The 17,832-nt window shown below is 48.5% G+C and overlaps 1 long non-coding RNA gene across 1 annotated transcript; it reads right to left on the bottom strand.

The window, feature by feature from the left end:
- Window positions 1-12,799: 12,799 nt before the first annotated feature.
- On the bottom strand, window positions 12,800-17,521 carry LOC132015695 (uncharacterized). Its single transcript, XR_009403747.1, has 2 exons — window positions 17,375-17,521; window positions 12,800-16,322 (listed from the first exon to the last, which is right to left on the bottom strand). It is a non-coding gene; the product is annotated as an uncharacterized LOC132015695 (long non-coding RNA).
- Window positions 17,522-17,832: the final 311 nt, after the last annotated feature.

Below are 17,832 nucleotides of genomic sequence, written 5' to 3'. Positions count from 1 at the left end.
TCCCAGGTACTGTGACAGACGTATGTGCAGATGGACACCCCACAGGCTCTGCAGAAGAATCTGGATAAATGAGATTCCTGTAGGAAAGTGCCCTGTCATCCACTTTACCAGAATTGTACTGAGCCTTTTTGCTGTTCATGGGCCAGCTCACATGACTGGCACAAGCTTCTTTCTACCAGAGCTGGCAGAGAGGATCAGGGAGATTCTCCATGCCAACCACAAACCCTGTCCTCAGATCCCGTGTAGTATGTGCTGGGAAGCTAGTTCATATAACCACACCCTGAAAACCCCTACTAATCACTGTCTTGAGAATGTAGGGATCCTGTCCTCCCTCTATATTCCCATCAGGTAGAATATGCAGAAGAACGTGTTGTTCACCGTTCAAGGTCAGGGTCTTTGGGGGTGGCCAGCCTGGAGTGTGTCCTTTGTAAGAAGGAATGTCCGGATGGCGGGACTTCATCTCCTTAGAACACTGGCCATGGGAGGAGGGGAAGGCTAAGCTGCTGGGCTATGAAAGCTTGCTGCACATAGGTCCCAGCAGTACAGGCTTTGTTCAGTCCGCCGCTCCTGGACTCCCTGTTTTTAGGTTCCCCCAGTAAACCTATGTCTTTTCTTAGGCTTCACTGGACCATTACCCATTATTGGCATAGAGTCCGCTGGGGTCTCCCCTCCTCCCTGCTTCTTGGGCCTGTTTGCAGGGCTGGAGGAGGCCGGTACTGAGATTGCTCCTGGTGTGGATTAAAGAGGCCAGGGGGAGAACCCAGCATGCCCTGCCCCTCCAGCCCTCTCCTTGGCCACCTCTCCATCACTTCTCACACTTGGCTGGATCGTTGTATCTGCCAGCAACTATTCTCTTAACTGAAAACTCTATTTCTCCAAAGAGTCTTCTTCCATGACATAATGGAAGGGAGAAGACAGAGTGCCCTGGCCATGCCTGGTGTTGCCTGGGACTCCCAGGATGTGGCCTGGTGTGGTCTCTATTTGACTTCTGTCCTTCTGTGGTTCTCTCGCTTGTCTTGTCTGTCATTATGGTCTTCCCAACTTTTCGTTCCCAGCCCTCTGAGGTTGAAAGGCCAACCCCTCTTCTAAGGTGTACCTACTGGTGGGACAAAAGAAGGACCAAATAGTTATGTTGAGCCCAACATGCATCAGGCACCACTAAAAGCTCTCTTGTGCATTAGATCATTCCATATCTTCAGTATAGGTGACAAAAGCAAAGCTCTGAGAGGTTGAAACAGTTCCCCAAGGCAAACAGCGATTCTTAGTAGAGTCTGCGTTCAGACCTGGGCCTTTGGGCTCTAAATCTAGCGCTCTTTTCTGTGACACCACAAGGTCTCTATGTTCTGGCTACTGATATTAAACATTAAATGGACAGCATCCATGGCTCTCCCATCCCTGTTACTACCCTTTCCCTTTTGGCTCTAGGAGAAGTGACCCAGTAGGGAAAGTGCGGGGCCAGTGTGCTGTCCCTCTGAGCTGGGATCTTGGCTCAGACACTCATGGGGCCCGGGTATGATTCGTAGGGAGTCTGGTGGTACCCATTCCCAGCCAGCATGGTTCCTTGTCTGCCTCCTTTAGCTCTGCAGGGAATTCCAGAAACTCCAGGTAACAAATGACAGCAAATTAGGAGCTGAAGTAACATAGCAACTGCAAATGTTATCAGTCAGGTGACCCTCCGAGGCTGCCTGCCATTCTGGGGGAGATTACCATATATCCAAGTAAATACCAAGTCCTCATGATGGTGGTTTGTGCAGCGGGGAGTGAAAAGCTCTCTCGTTCCTGCCTAAGAGTACTCAGAGCCATGGAGATAGGGGAATTTTTATTCCTTTATTAAAAATTAAGGTGTTTTTGAGTGTGTACATTGAAGTTTAATGGGCAGTGGTGACTTTTGGGCACTAGTCTTTTGTTCTTTTGCGGAGAAGCTGGTGAGGCATAATTAGCATGAAACTGAGAGCAGGGTTTTGGATTTTAATTCTGATTCTATCATGAGTAAGCTGTGTGACCAGGAACAAGTAACTTACCCTTTCTGGGCTTTAGTGAGGGGATTGGAGTCAGAATGAAGGATTGTGTATTAGTTCACTAGAGTTGCCATAACAAAATAGGACACACTGAGTGGCTTAAACAATGGAATTTTATTTTCTCACAGTTCTAAAGCCTAGAAGTCCAAAGTCAAGGTTTGGTTTTTTTCTGAGGCCTCTCTTCTTGGCTTGCAGATTGCTGCCTTTTCACTGTGTCCTCATGTGGCCTTTCCTCTGTATGCATGTCCCTAGTGTCCTTTCCTCCTCTTACAAGGACACTGGTCAAGGACATCAGGGATTGTTGGACCATACTGGACTTTATTTAATCCTAGTTACCTCCTTAAAGGCCCTATGTCCTAATATAGTCACATTGGGGGTTTTGGTTTCAACACATGAATTTGGGGTGGGGGAGGACACAGTTCAGCTCATCACAGATTTAATGGCTTTTACTCCACAGACTTAAAATCTATCTAGTTATTTATTTATTTTTAGGTCTAGCAAAGTTCTCTTTGGTTTACTCCCGAAAACTGAAACCGGAACCAAAGATTTTATTCTGTCTCTGCAAGGGCTCATCTCATTAGAAACCAGAAATCTCTCAGCTGTCCTGAGCTGGGGGCTGTCTTAGAGGCTAGGGGCAGGTGGCCTCAGAAGGCTGCAGGACCTGTCTCCGGGGTGTCACTCTGTGCTTGTCGGCCTGCCCAGAGCCCCTCGCCCAGAGTTCCTTGCTGCCCCAGGAGTACTTGCTGTCACTGTCACATGTGTATCTGACATGGACAGTCAGAGCCCAGCCTCTCAGGTCAGGTGTGGGCTCCTCCCACTGCTTGTCACTTTCTGGCTGGAAATTCTCTGTCTCAGTCTCCCCTCATCTGGGCAGGCTGTGGGCCAGGAACACCTTCCTTTATGGACAGATTTTAAAGCTGCGATTTGACCAGAAAGGACTGGGATCAGGGATCTCCCGCCATCTCAGGCAGGGCGATGGCAGGAAGATCTTATTAACACCTTTCCACCAAGGGGAAAAATAATATTTCAGCGTGTTCTCTTTGTGTCTTCAAGCGGTGATAAGGTGCCATCAAAGTGCCAGTCTGAGCTGCGTTCAAATGAAGGATTATTCTGATAAGATGCGGGGAGAGATGCTGGGGGAAGGGAGGCTCTGGTAGGGCTTGGGGGGGAGGCGCCGGTTTAAGGTTATTAAACAGGAAATGCCTGGCCTCGGCAGATCAAGGGGAAATCACACATTCTGTCACATTTGCTTATTGAATCTCAGTTCTATTGAAGCTCGAAAGGGGAAAAAAAAAATCACGCCACCCCCATCAACCTTCTTGTAGGTCTTATTAGATTTCACAACCTTTCAATATTAAAATGCTAGTGCCGGTGGCAAAATTCCTTGTCAGTTTTTAATATCAGTAAGGGATTGTGGTATTAGGTTTAAGGGGGGGTGGTGGAGGTGGGAGCAGGGAGTGTGCAGACGGTCTGCAGAAGCCCCCGCCTGGTCTGAGTTGCATTTCAGAGCCCAGTACAGACCCCGTAGCTCCTGTCCCCGTCTAATGAGGGGACTGCTGAGATGCTGGTGAGCATCAGAGAGAGAGCCACTGTCCCCCAGACTGAGGCTGAGCCTTCCCTCGTGAGAACTCGGCCACCACATACTGGGTTAGTTGCCTGGGGCTGCTGTAACAGAGTGCCTCAAACGACAGAAATTTACGGTCTCATTTTCTAGAGGCTAGACATTCAAACATGCAGTGTGGGCAGGGCCATGTTCCCTCTGAAACGAACCTGTCGGGGAGAGGCCTTGCCTCTTCTGGCTTTTGGTGTCTGTGGGTATTCCGTGGTATTGGCTTGCAGATCACTGAAATCGCTCTTCTGTCATCCCATGACTGTTCCCGATGTATCCCTCTCCTCCTGTTGGGCCAAAGACCGCTTGGCTTCCATATGGCCTAATCTTAACTAATCACATCTGTAATGGTTCTATGTTCAAACAGTGTCAACACTTTAAGGTCCTGAGGATTGAAACTTCAACATATCTTTTTGGGGGACAAAATTCAATCCATAATGGGTGTTTTTTGTTTTTTTTTAAGTGTAGTCTCTACACCCAGTGTGAAGCCCCACACAGGGCTTGAACTCATGACCTTGAGATCAAGACCTAAGCTGAGATCAAGAGTCAGACACTTAACCTACTGAGCTACCTAGGTGCCCCATAAAAAACAGGTGTCTTAGCTTGGATTCCCCTGCAAACCAACCCCGAGGTAAGTATTTCGGTGCAAGTACTTTGTTTGGGAGGTGACCCCAGGAGGCATGATGAGAGGGGAGGGTCAGTAAAGAGTGAGTGAATGAGTGAGTTATCACTGTAGCAACTGGGGCTCAATCCCTTTGGAACCCTCTGAGGGGCTGTGGGAGTGGGCCTTGGAATTGTATCCCAAAGGGCAAAGAAGTCAAGTTGTTTATCACTCAGAAGAGGGTCAAAGTATGAACTCCTGGCCCTTCACCTGCCTCGGGAGGAGCCTCCCAAGCTCCTGCAGACCCAGGATGACCTGAGCAGGGACATTCAGGCCACGGTTTTCTGGAAACTGGCTCCAGGGGCCCTGTGGGAAGGTCAAAGGGAGACGGGCAGAGAAGGCATTGGAAAATGCTGCTCACGAGGACCAATGAGCCTGGGCCAGAAGTTTGGAGATTTAAGGACATCAGCCTGAGGACCTTCTGTCCCACAGGCAGAAGCAGCCCCACTCCTGTTCACTATCACCAGGCTTGTTCCTCTGGGGCTGAGCTTTTGCCTCATCTCCTGATGGATACTCTGGTTCTTCCAGGCTGGGGGTCCACTCTAGACTCCCATTTCAACTTTCTGGGATCTGCAGTCTTATCCCCAGCCCCTCACCCTGAGCATCAGGTAAAACTACTGTCCACTCTCGTCCAGTTCAGTTCTAGAGCAGGTCAGTCTCTTAGCCAACTGCCACTGTGACGTCTGTCTCCCATTCCCACTCCTGTCCTTTTCCCCTGGTAGTGACTGCCTCTGCCCCCAGCACAGAGGACAGCCATCTCTTTTCTGTTGGATCTACCTACTTGGTGAGCTCCGCCACATAAGGATTTGGGGAGACTCGGGTGCTAAAATCAAAGAGGAAGCTTCAAGCCAAATATTTCCAGAAATCAGCCTAGCAGAGCCCCTTCTGGGCAAAGGGCTTCCTAGTTTGTGGACAAGCACACCCAAGAGGCAGGACCTGCCCTGGACCACTGACTGCCTCCTGCCCTACCTCAGCTGCTGTGCTGTAGACCCTTCTGCCCTGGCCTATGGGCCACAGGGCCTGGACATCTTCGGGAGCCTATAGATGCTGTTCAATCTGTCTACCCACATTTTGGGGGTCTTAGGAGGGAGATGCTCTCTGGAGCTGGGCTTCCTCAGAGTCTTGTTTCTATTGCTAGTTTTCGTCCTGGTCCCTTCACATGCAGAACACCCATGGTGAACCAGCCAGTCCATTGACAAAGTTGAATAAAGCCCGGAGGTCTTCATAAGTAGCCGCGTACTCGTACAGGGGTGGATGTGTCACATCTTCAGCCTTCTTTGAGGTTCTGGAAGGGGAGGGAAGAGGCAAAGAAATGAAAGATGATCTCAGTGAGTAGGCTGTGCATGGCTGGCCACAGGAAGCAAAGGGTTAGGGGTCTGGAGACCTAGGTTCGAGTCCTGCATCTGTCTAGTTGTTAATTTATTTTTCACATCCTTGAGCCTCAATTTCCTCTTTGGCCAGATGAGGATAATGACATACCAAGAGGCCCAACATCCTCCAGGTTTGCCAAAACAATAAAATGAGATAACGTCTCTCCCCAGGAAAATGGTCCTTCCCTGATAGACTCAGGTAAAGCAGTTATTGCGAAGTTGGTAATGGGAAGGAAAAGTAATTGACCTCATTTGGAAGGAGGCTGTGGCAGGTGAGCGATGCAGGTGGCATGACATGTCTACATGGAATCTATGAGGTTTCGAGGCAGGTGGAGGGGGGTCTGGGTGGGGTTGGGCTTGGAGCTTGGGGGAGGAGGATCAGCCTTTGATGGGCGTGTGGCCTGTCAGTTCTGTTGCTCATCTGCCTCTCCAGAACACTGTGCTCTACCTGCCGCTGCTGCCCTGGGGAGGGCTCCAGGGGACATCGCCCAACCCTCCCAGGGAAAGACACAGCACATCAATCTGTCCTTGGCAAAGCCACAGCCTCGATCTTCAGAGCAGTTCCTGTGCTCAACACTGGGTTTAGAGTCTGGGGCTGGGGTGGAAGCCAGCAAAGGGGTCCTTTTGGGAATGTAGTTTGTGAGGTGGGAGTCGGAGTAAGCTGGGATGCTCTGGTACTGCACCTCCTTCCCCTCAGGTATGAGGAGGATCAGGCTTTGGAAACCGGTCAGCTTTGACCTCATCATTCCGTGCAGGCCCTCTAGTTTCCAGATCCAGCAGAGGCTCATCCATCTGAATTAGTTCAAATTGATAAAACAGTTTACCCCAGGTCTCTTTCTGTTACGTAATTTCTGTTTTAGTATCAGCTGCAGAAGCTGTACTTCAGGGACAGATGTGAAACATGGTCTTCCCAATGTCTTCCCGGACAGACTGCTTGTGTGTGGGCTAAGTGACAGCTTGAGTGGAGCTTCCTTCACCGGTCCATCTTGAGAAGCCCCTTCGTGGATATCCTTAACCTCCTGCGAAGGTCTGACCGGCATGGGGCAGGCGAGTCCACAGTGGCCGACCTGAAGGTCGTTTGTGTGTGTGTCTGGCTCCCCACTGGCCGTGAGCTCCTCAGGGGCTGGACCTGCCCTTCTTTGTGTCCTGGGAATTCTGCGCAGCATCTGGCCATGTCAGCACTGCTTGCATGTTAAGTGAGTCAAACCCTGCCTCTTGGCCCTGGAAACTGGAGGCCCCATTGAGAACCTGGGGGGAAGCCAGGTTGACAGCTGAGCAGCTCTCTCCCAGAAGCAGCCTTATAAATCTGTTCTCATTAGCAAGAGGCCCTGGGGGGAGGGGACGAGAGTGAGTGGGTGGATGTATGTCGGAGTGCTGGGGAGAGCTCTGCCATTAACCTGTCACCACCCCCTCGAATCTATGATGCCTTGCTTCTGGTTTGGGCAGGCTGTTTGCAAGTAGTTGCTTTTCGGGATTCTGGAGAAATCTTGACTCCAAACCCCAGTATCTGGCGAACCCTCACAGCATCCTGTCTAGAAAGTCATACTTTCCCTGCTCAGTTACCATTTTCAGGTGCACAAACTGGCCTGTTCATTTTTGTGTAAGGGATGGAGGAGGAGCCAAAAAGTTGTGCTTGGCCTTGGCGGTGGGTTTCCTTTGTTGTGAGTGCTCTTTCAGGGTCAAGGCTGGCAGCCTCAGTTGCGGTCCACATTTGACCCTTGGTCTTTAGGCCACAGGACTTTAATGGCAGACAAGTGAGAAGTTGTTAAAACTGTGTCTCCATCCCACCCAGGAAATACAGTTCATTGCCATGGACCCAGCATTCGTGACCTTGAAAGAATGAGGTCTCTAACCCGGGAGCCTCTCGTTGGAGCCAGTGCAGGGCTCTGGGTCTCTCCCTTCCCATCCACACGGCCAACTATCGGGTCCGAGGCATGAGACAGCTGGAGTGACAGGTTAGCTTCTGCTGTAGCTCTCAGAGGCTCAGAGCCCCCATCAATGCCCACTGGCACCTCCTATGCCCGCCGTCATGGTAGAACACGCTTGCTTTCTCCTGATGGCCTAATTTCCTATTTAAATTTGTATACCATTAAGATAATAAAGCTGTTTCCTTTGTTGAAGACCACATAAAACTAGGTTAGGCGTGGAGACAATGAGGGACGCAGGGTCAAGAGAAAATACAAATGAAGGCCGGGTCTCAGGTGGGAGACACTACTGAAGGCTCTGGCTGAGCCTGAGCTTTTAGATTGGCTTATTAGCATCATGATTGTTACGGTCTCAGCTTCAGAGTATAATAAACCTCATGCTTCCACGTTCATCCTCTGAAGATGTTTGCTAGCTGAAAAGACAGGTTTCAGCTCTTCTTTGGGGCCCAGATCTACACGAGTTCTCTGATGGGCTGCAGCTGCAGCTGCCAGACAGGTGAGGGAAGTAGGACGCAAAGGATGTGCAAACCGCCAGGGGCCGGTATGCGGAAGTGATGGCGGTGCGCGTAGTGGGCTCCTTCCAAAGTGCCCTTGACTTTGTGCAATCACTGCCCGTGCTCCACTTGGAGCCTCTGATGGTTCCTCTGAGCAGGAGAATGTGCTCTTCACAAAACACTCTGAGAATGTTACTGTTTTGGAAACAGCTTTGCTTGCCATTATTTGGAGAAGAGCGTTTTGGTTTCGAGGAGTATCCAGGCAGGTTGTTCCTGCTGCGACCAAGTCACAGAGGAGTAGGGGAGAAGGGTCCCTGCTAAGGACCTGGGCTTGGATAGTGCTCTTCTACAGCTCTGGCATCAAGTCACGTAAGAGTCACATCCAGGCCCCACCCCTAAAGAGGAAAAGAGGTAACGTCTGCAAAAATGGTTTCTGCAGTGTGGAGTGCATGGAAAGTGCTCCATAAAATGTTAGCTTTTATTTATTTATTTATTTATTTATTTTTAAAGAAGATTTTACTCATTTATTTGATGGAGAGATAGAGCCAGAGAGCACAAGCAGGAGGAGGGGCCCAGAGAGTAGGAGAAACAGACTCCCCGCTGAGTAGGTAGCCTGATTCGGGGCTTAGTCCCAGGTCCCTGGGATCATGATCTGAGCCAAAGTCAGACAATTAACCCACTGAGCCACCCAGGTGTCCCCCAGTGGTAGCTCTTCTTATTATTACCTCACTCGTATAAATTGAAGTAAGTTGTTAACATCTCTACTTCTTGTAAAATGAGGACAGCCATGCCTGCCTTATTGAGTTGTTTGTATTAAGTGAACTAATGAAGTGAATGAAATAAGGCATGAAGTGAAGTAAATGATAAAATGTGTCAAGCATCAGCCTTCCCCAGGTGAATGGTGCAGCTTGCCTGAAAGAGTTGGCACGACCCAGCGTGTGAATTATTGGAGTGGAAGAGAAATACACCATTCGATCAAGCCTCTTCTGTGTTTTCCTCCAAAAATGTAACTCTTTGTCAATATAATTACCAGTGCTTAATTATGAACTAAAACAAGAAACAATATAGAACAATATTAAGAGAAATTAAAAATACCTGTCTTCGAATTAAGTACCGTTTCATCACATCCTCTTAGGCCATTAATTACCACTTTCCCCTCTTCTTGGTCTCCTACTCAACCTCAAGGAGAATACTTAACTTCCTTTCGGTGGTTCAAGTGTCAAAAATGCCCTTAGCCTGGTGTATAGTTCTTTCTTTAGAAAAATCACATCTAACTCTTCTTCTGTGGATCCCTCTAATAACCCTACTTAGGGTTTACTGGAGGAGGCAAAGTGTTAAGTGTTTCACCACTTCTGTAATTAGTTCTAGAGAGTAATGACAGCTCCTTCACAGAAATAAACCATTATTCAAAAAATTCTTCCAGGTTTTGCTCCTAGAAGGCCTTTCCTATCTTTCTTTCTAGCTCACTAATGTAGAATCGTGCTAGAATATAATGTAACAACAACAGCAGCCAGTGTTTTTGTGGGCACTTAGTTTTATTGGTAGGGACCTTTCTGAATGCTTTACATGTTAAATCTTACTTAATTATAAAACCCCTGTGAGGTAGGTTACTATTACCTCCTTTTTATAGATGGGGATATTGAGTATCTTTTATTTTTTTTTTAAAGATTTTATTTATTTATTTGACAGACAGAGACTACAAGTAGGCAGAGAGGCAGGCAGAGAGAGAGGAGGAAGCAGGCTCTTCGAGGAGCAGAGAGCCCGATGCGGGGCTCGGTCCCAGGACCCTGAGATCATGACCTGAGCCGAAGGCAGAGGCTTAACCTACTGAGCCACCCAGGTGCCCCGGATATTGAGTATCTTAAAGTATCTTGTTCAAGGCCCTTAGACATTTTTTTTTAAGTAAGCTCTATGCTCAGTATGGGGCTTGAACTCACGACCCTGACATTGGGAGTTGAATGCTCTGTGGATTCAACTAGCCTAGCAACCAGCCAAGTAAGTGTCCCTAGAGAGCCAGGATCCAGATGCGGGCAATATCACTCAGAACCCGTTCTTCCCACCAGGTGGCGCTGTGAAGCGCCGAGTCCGCCGGAAGACACAAATACAAAATGTGTTACAGACAGTTCAGGAGGATGCCCAGGACTTTAGAGCTGACAAATGGCAGTCGAGCCCATGTCCCCAGCTGCCTCCCAAAGGCCAAGTGAGGTGGGAGATGTTGGATTCAAATGCTGCTCTTCCCAGTCTAGAGTCATGTGTTGTATCCCTGGTCTCTATCCCTGCCTTCCCTTGGTCCCTCCCACTCTTACTGCAAAGAAAGAGAAATCCCTCAAAGGCTGTTTTTGAGCTTATGACAACCCACCGCCCCCGCCCGGGCCCCGCAGCTTTTCTTTTCTGTCTTTACCAGTATATTCTTTACATTAGTGGAAATTTTGGAAAATCATGGGTTTCTGCTAATTGTAAAAGGGTCTTTTTGTTTTGTTTTGTTTTGAAGATGTTTGGTCCCAGAGACTTATGAAAGGGGCCATTTATTTATCTGCAGAATAGTTTACATATGAGAACAATACAGAAGAGCTTGAAAACAGTTATTCCATGAACACTAATTAAGAGATTTGTTTTCAAATAGCAGAAACCAAGTCTGGCTGGTTTAAGCAAAAGAGGAATTTTTTTTTGAGGGACAGTGGGGAGTCTCATGGCTGAAAGAAACAATGTTAAACAACCAAGATCCATAAAGGGGAAAAAACGGCGGTGTCTGGAGACCCCACACTAGTAGTAGGACCTGAACCTCCTCCCTGGTCACTGCCATTATGTGACTTAGTGAATTATGTGAATTTCCCAGCCTGGCGTCTGACTACCCCTGTAAGATAAGTCCCCAGTTGGAAGAAAATGTGATTGTTCAGATTCACTCTGGGCTCCACAGATGGATCCAGCAGCCACGGCCAGGTGCAGCCTGGGGTCAGATCTCCAGGTTTCAGGACCGCTTCCGTGGAAGGGAGAATTGTGAAGCACCACTCCTTTGTGTTTCGCCCCAGTGTGGTTTCTTTACACTGCCTCACTGAGGGATTGCATGTCCCATGACACACAATCTGTTGGAAAAGAATAGACAGAGAAGCTCATTGGAGCCCTAGAAACTCTTTTATGTCCTCATTCTCCCTTATACAACTCGTTACGCAATCTGACAGCCCAAAACCTAGGTGTGGAGAGCAGGCAGTATTGGCCACTCAGTGTTCCCAGAGTCTCTTCAGGTAGTCTGGCAACAAGGGTCCAGGGTCTCCCTTCCCCCAGGCAGCAGGAGGAGCTGTGTGCGCTCAGCTTCCTTGGTCTCCATAGACTCCAGGTGCCAGGCAGCCGGTGTTCCCAGTGACTCCTGTGAACAGCTGGTACCCAAGCTGAGAGCATTTGGTACCCAAACTTGGGCAGGTTTTGCCATATTTTCAGGGCCACTGTCATGTTTGCCCCATAAAAGGAGAACCCCAGGGTGTGGGGGTTTCTCTGCTGTTACACAGTCCCACCCTGTGTTAATTCACAGCCCAGCCCCTGCATGCTTCTGTGCAAGATGATTAGAGCATGGAGGACGGTGCAGACCCGGTCCCCTCTGCCCTCGAGCTTCAGCCAGCACCAAGCAACACCAGTTGGTGCTCACCCGAGTCTTTTGCTTAAACCCAAGTCTTGAGGTCACGTGATAAACTCCATCCAAACCAGGAGTGTGGGGGGTATTATTAAAGGAAAGGGTCATCGATGATGCTAGATAGCAGCAGCTCTCGGTGCCAGGCAGAATCTGAGCCCTCAGTTTGAGATGGCTTTAGGAGATACTGTGAAGGGATGGATTCAGGGCTCAGGAGCCCATTATGGGGCTTCAGTGGCTGGGAGAGACGGCCATTCTTGCCCTGGCTTTAGTCAGTCACTTGGTGCTTGATCTGGGGCAAATCACTTGACTTTAATTTCCTCATTTTTATTCAGAAGTGAAATAATATCTACCCCTCTTGGATAGTTGGTGTGAAACAAAAAACAGAAATGAGGAGTATTATAAAATTCGAGGTCTTATTCGTCTGGGGAAACTGAGCCCCAGAGCCGTTCCTGAGGCTAGCTCTGAATGGGAGGATTGAATGCAGCCCAGACAAGCTGCAGTATGGATGGGGCACTGAGCTGCCCCGGAGCCCTCTCGCTGGACTTTGTAGTTAAAGGTGATTGTGACTTCTAACTTTCCTCAGGATCACAGATTTCTCTGAGCAGAGCTGTAGCCATAATAACTTAGCGGGCTCCAGTGGATCGATACCTCTGAAATCTAAGGGCCATTCAGTTGCTAAAGGCTTTTTATTTAGTCTTTGTGTTTGGTATTAATGTTATCCCCATGGCATCTAAATGGCAGAGCTATTTATGGATTGGAAGTCAATCTGACAGTGTGGCTCCTCGCCATCCATCATGGGTAGCAGAGAAAAATCCAGGTGAGCAGAACTTCTAGGGTAAGCAGGACAGATGGGGATATTTAATGCTTGCTGATGCCATGAATTCTACCTAATTTCTTTGTAAGCAACAGTAGCAAAGGGCAATAGTGAAAAAGCATCATTCTTTGAAATGTTAGAGGTCAAGTACTAAATGTCGCACTTGAGTTACGACTTCTACAGAAGCCAAGTTAAGGGAAAGACAGCTCTGTGATGTGTATGGGTGCCTTTCAACCTTTTTTGAGGATGTGGACTCCTTTAATTGGAAAAAAAAAAAGGGAAACAACATGGGAATAGCTGTATTTTGAATGACCACTGAGAAGATACATAAATGATATAAAGTATACTGTGTTCAGAAATAATTTTCAATGAATTTGAAGTTAATTCATTAAAACAGCACTCTTGAAAAATGGTGCATAGATGATTAAGATACACTTTTTCTACAGTTTATGGACACAACACCTACGTGGCCACTGATGACAATAACACATCTAATTATTTTGGGGCATTACTATGTCCCAGGCGCCATTCGAGGATATTATCTTGCTTACTCCCCATAACAACTCTATTACCCATCTGTGAAATGGATAATAATCACTATTTCCATTTTACAGGTGAGGGAACCGAGGATCACAGATGTCACTGACTGCTCAGTGTCCTTCAGCTGGTAAGTGATGGAATGAGCGCGCATTCCTGAGTTGCCTAACACTGTTGTCCCTTCTTGTCTCATGAGCAGCCATGGTCTGTGAGACTCTCCCAGCCCAGAGCAGGGAAGAGCTCAAATGCTCTGGTGAGCTGTTTTTGAATGAGAGCAGGTGCCAACCTCTGTTGACTGCACATAACACTTGATTCTCTTCTCCCCTGCCACCTTCGTTTGTGTCTTCCGTTTGCCTTTTACAAGTTCAGGTTTGGGAGAGAGTGAGCTGACTGGTCGTAGGTGGTGGGGCGTGGAGAGTAGGATTGGAATGGGCTATTTGGATGGAGTCTTATTCTTCACCATGCCTCTCCCTCAAGGTTCTTGATGGAGGAAGGGTATTTGCAGGGAACAGTAGTCAAATGGGAAAGCATATCACCTTATTAGAGGTTTGGCAAGCTACTGATTGCCCCAAAGGCAGGCAGCCCTTCTTTGGGAAAATCTGGTTTTGAAAATTTGAATTAGGAGAGGAGGCCCAAGTTTGGCTTTCTACTCCCTGTTCCTTGAAACTATAGTATAAAACATTGTGTAGAATTTTCTGAATGTGGGGTTTTTTTCCCCCCCAACTCAGGAAGCAAGAATGGCTAGGTTGTCTTTGTATGTGGACATCTATCGTAGTTGTCTCTATTTTTTTCTGGTAGTGGTGCTGCCGTTTCTTTGGGGAAACTGCATCTCTTCCATTTCTTGTCATTCTGGTGGAGGCTGTATCCCTCTCCCACCGTAGATGCATTGACAGGGCAAGGAGTATGGATGTGGCTTAAGCAAGGCCAATCTATGGACTTTGTGGGGGGTCGGGGGGGTTCCTTCCTCCTTCTTGCATGTCATAATGGCAGTTGTGTAAGTTGGATCCCCTAACCACTTTGTGGGAGACGACCATATACAGTAGGAAGGAAGTTGAAGACAACACATAGAAAGAAACAGAGTTCACAGATGCATGGTTTGGTTGCGGGGGAGAGGAGAGACAGAAAGCTGGAGTGGGAGTTAAAAAACCTGAGTTCTTGCTACTGACCAGGGTGTGACTCTCTGTAAGGCACTAAAAATGTTCTCGAAGCCTCAGTGTTCCCATCCGGGGAGTGTAACAGTGGGCTTCAGTAGCCAGTCGGTCCCCGCTGGCGTTTCACCGCAGAGACTCAGCAGGGGTTGCTTTTCTTCTTGGAGTCTTTGGTCCCAGGTGATATGGCCTTAGCCTTCTTCTCAGATGCTTCCAGGCTTGTTTCCTCTTCCCTCCCCTCCTCTGCCAACTGCTTAGATGAAAGAACACCTGCTTGTTTCCGAAACAAGGAAGTGAAAGGAAGGGTTTCTCTGCAAACTAGTTTTTGCTAGTAGAGCAAACACTGGGCTTGAGGTGCCGTGGGCTGGGGCGCGTTCAATAGCTTCCATACCACGCTGTGCTCTCTGCCCGCTGTGGGACAGCCTTGCCTTCAGTTTGCCCAGGGCCCTTCCACGCTGCCCTTGAAGAGTTATAATGACCCGCCATCTACTGAAATTCACTTTATTATAGTCCACGTGGAGGAGGGTCCTGGACTTTGATGGCCACTGCTCTGGAAAGTACCTTATAGTTGAAATGTTCACGCCGGGAGCTGAGTGGTTCAGTCTCTGGCCTTTGACCTCTCCCTGTGATCAGGAAACAAGCCAGATTTCCCAGGAAAGATCTGGAGCCTCTGAGAAGTTGCAGGGGAATAAAGGGGCTTTTTGGCGGAGGTGATCAAACATGAGTTTAGAGGGTCCATGTTGGTGGTGACCTTCTGTGGACATCTGGTGAAGGGGACACGTCCTTGGGAGTTGGGCTGTAGTCCCAGATCCCTTTTGCCTTCTCGAGTGTCATTGGGTTTACCGTTCACTTAAACTCTGTGCGTCTCTGCTTCCGTGTTTGTAAATCGGGACAATCGTTCCTATCTCCCGAGGGGGTTGTTGTGATGATTAAATGAGAACATGTGTGTTGTGCCATGTGGCTGGTACTTTTCACTGTCATAGGGATACTGTGAAGGCTGACCTGTAGCCCATTCGGTGGTTGGGAAGGTTAGGGCAGGACTGGGCTGAGAGGCCTGGGGCTGACTGAGCCAACTCGTGCACTTGGCGATCCAAAGAGAAGACCCGGCTCCCCTGTCTTGACCCTTCTCATGCTCCGGAGGCTGGGTGTGCTGGACTTGCTGGCGGTGGGGTGGGTGGGTTTTGATGGAGGTACGCAGACCCCTGCGGTGGGGCGTTGTCTTGTTGCTGCTTCCCTCTCTCCCCGTGTCCCAGGGAGGGAATAGCTACAGCCTCAGTACCTCCTTGCTCATCGCTCAAAGTCAAGTGGTGTTTTATGACAAAGGCATATGAGCATGTCTAAATATTTAACTGGCAGATCAATCTGTGGCGACAAGGAGCGGCATTTAAAAAAAAAAAAAAAAAAAAGACGAGACTTTCCAATGACGTCTTCATGACTGGCAGCACGCCACGGGGAGGCGGCCGGGCTCTGTCTAGGATATTTTGTTCTGATGCAGCTCAGAAGGGGAGAGAGTGGTGAGTCAAACAAACACTGGCCTAGAAGTCCTGCCTCCGGCTGATAATGGGCCAGTGCAGCCAGAGCCGTGGAGAAGGGGCAGATAGATTACCACCATGTGGTTCCAAAGCCGGAGCCGGCTCCACGGCACACAGAGCTCCTGTGACTGATCGTGCCCCAATGAAGTGTGCATAGAGAGGTGATGTCAGATGCGAGGAAGGAGGAGTGACAGAGTAAATCCCAATGGTGTGTTTTACGTGCTTGATGGGAGGCAGTGCTGGGTTTGCTGGCAAGATGGTGGGTGTGTCTGTTCTCATGGAGGCTTGGTCATGGCATCCCCAGCCTAGGGATGATGGATCTCGCTGTGAATGAGGTGGGAGCATCTCCAGGCTGCGTCAGGAGGCGATGTTGTGGAGAAGTGAAGGCGGGGGCTCTGTTGTAGCGTGACAGCAGGTGAAGATGTGTCCTTCAGAAATGCAGCAGTGGTCATGCAGCTCGGAGGAGTCAGGCTTGTCCTCGACTCAGATCGTCACAATGAGGGCAGCAGGAGGAATGATGGAGAATATTTACTGAATGACCACTGGGTGCTAGAGCCTCTGCTGGGCAATTTACATACTTCCGCAGCCCCTGAAGTAACAAAATATGGGGGTGGATATAGGAATATATGCACACACATGCATACACTTACAACACAAATGCAGAGACCTGCATACATATATAGATAGATATTTAGATAAATAAATATATATATATATATATATATATAATTGCAAATCATTTATCGTTATTTCCCTTTTTTTAAAATGTGGACATGCTTACATCTACTCATTTAGGTACTTAATTTTTTTGTAATATCCTCTCTCTAAGCCTGCCTTCCTTTCTAGTGACACGAAATGTATCTAATACTCACCAGGGTGAGCTGCTAAGAACTGACCCTTGGCCTAGAAAAGCTGCCTGTTCAGTTAGGGGAAGCCCTAAGCCCACTTCGTGAGATCCCCGGAGAGAAGAGCAATTTGAGGAAGAATTAGGAACGTGGGGAAGAGGGGACGTTCATTCCGTGGTCCCGTGGCTGCTCCCCAGCCGGAGCGAACGCACACGGTCCCCGAGCTCCGTTCGGCCCCTCGTTCGTCCCTCCCCGTGTCCTGGCTAGTTTCTACCGCCTCGCTCTCCTGGGGAAAAGCACGAGAGCATACACTTACAACGCAAATGAAGAGACCTTTGACCCTTACCCTTCACATTCTGCTGACTCCTATGTGGTTAAATTGGCAACCCAGATTTCCAGCAAAGATGCTAAGATTTTCCATCCACCAGGTGGACCAAAGAGCAGACCGGTTGAAAGTATAATGACTTTGAATGTCAAAAGGGCACTAAATACGAAGAACTACAAGACTGCTTCAGTACAGTCCTATTAGATCTGGAAGACAAATAGCTTTCTAGGTTGTGACTACCAATAATTCATTATCGAGTGCTAACTATTTGCAAAAAACATAAGATGTGGAACATATCTCAAACATTTAAAAGATATTTAAGCCTGAAATTCTAATATTCTTCCTTGCTTTAGTACTATTACTTAACAAATAAACAGTATTTCTTAATAATTAAAAAAAAATTATTGGGTCCCCCCACCCCGACCGGGTAACTCTGAGAGACTCCTGTTCCTGCCGTTCCTGTCTCGGTACCTGGCATCTTTCCTGTTAAAGTTGTGGGTGTTAACAGTCGCCGCGGCATCTGGCTCACGTGCGCCTGGCGGCGTGGCTACGTCCCTGTTCACTGCTGTCTTCACGGCTTCGAGCAGTGTCTGGCGTGGCGTGGACACACTCAGTAAGTCTTCTCTGAGTGAATGAGTCGATGAGGAGAGGTCGGTGTTTCCACGGGTGAGGGAGGGGCGTTCAGGTTCAGCGAGTTCTAGGAAGTCACAGAGCAGGTTTCAGGTTCAGCGAGTTCTAGGAAGTCACAGAGCAGGTTTCAGGTTCAGCGAGTTCTAGGAAGTCACAGAGCAGGTGTGTGACAAAGTGAAGGTTCACTTCTCATTCCCGGGTGGGTACCCTGGGCTACCAGGCCTGAATGGAAGGAGAAGATAGTTTCATTTCAGGCTGGTTTAGTACTCTTAGCCTTTAGTACTCATAGCTCTTGTTTT

This window comes from Mustela nigripes, chromosome 4 (assembly GCF_022355385.1).
Source record: "Mustela nigripes isolate SB6536 chromosome 4, MUSNIG.SB6536, whole genome shotgun sequence".
In the NCBI taxonomy this organism is placed as follows: Eukaryota; Metazoa; Chordata; class Mammalia; order Carnivora; family Mustelidae; genus Mustela; species Mustela nigripes.
This window is presented reverse-complemented; position numbering and strand designations above follow the sequence as displayed.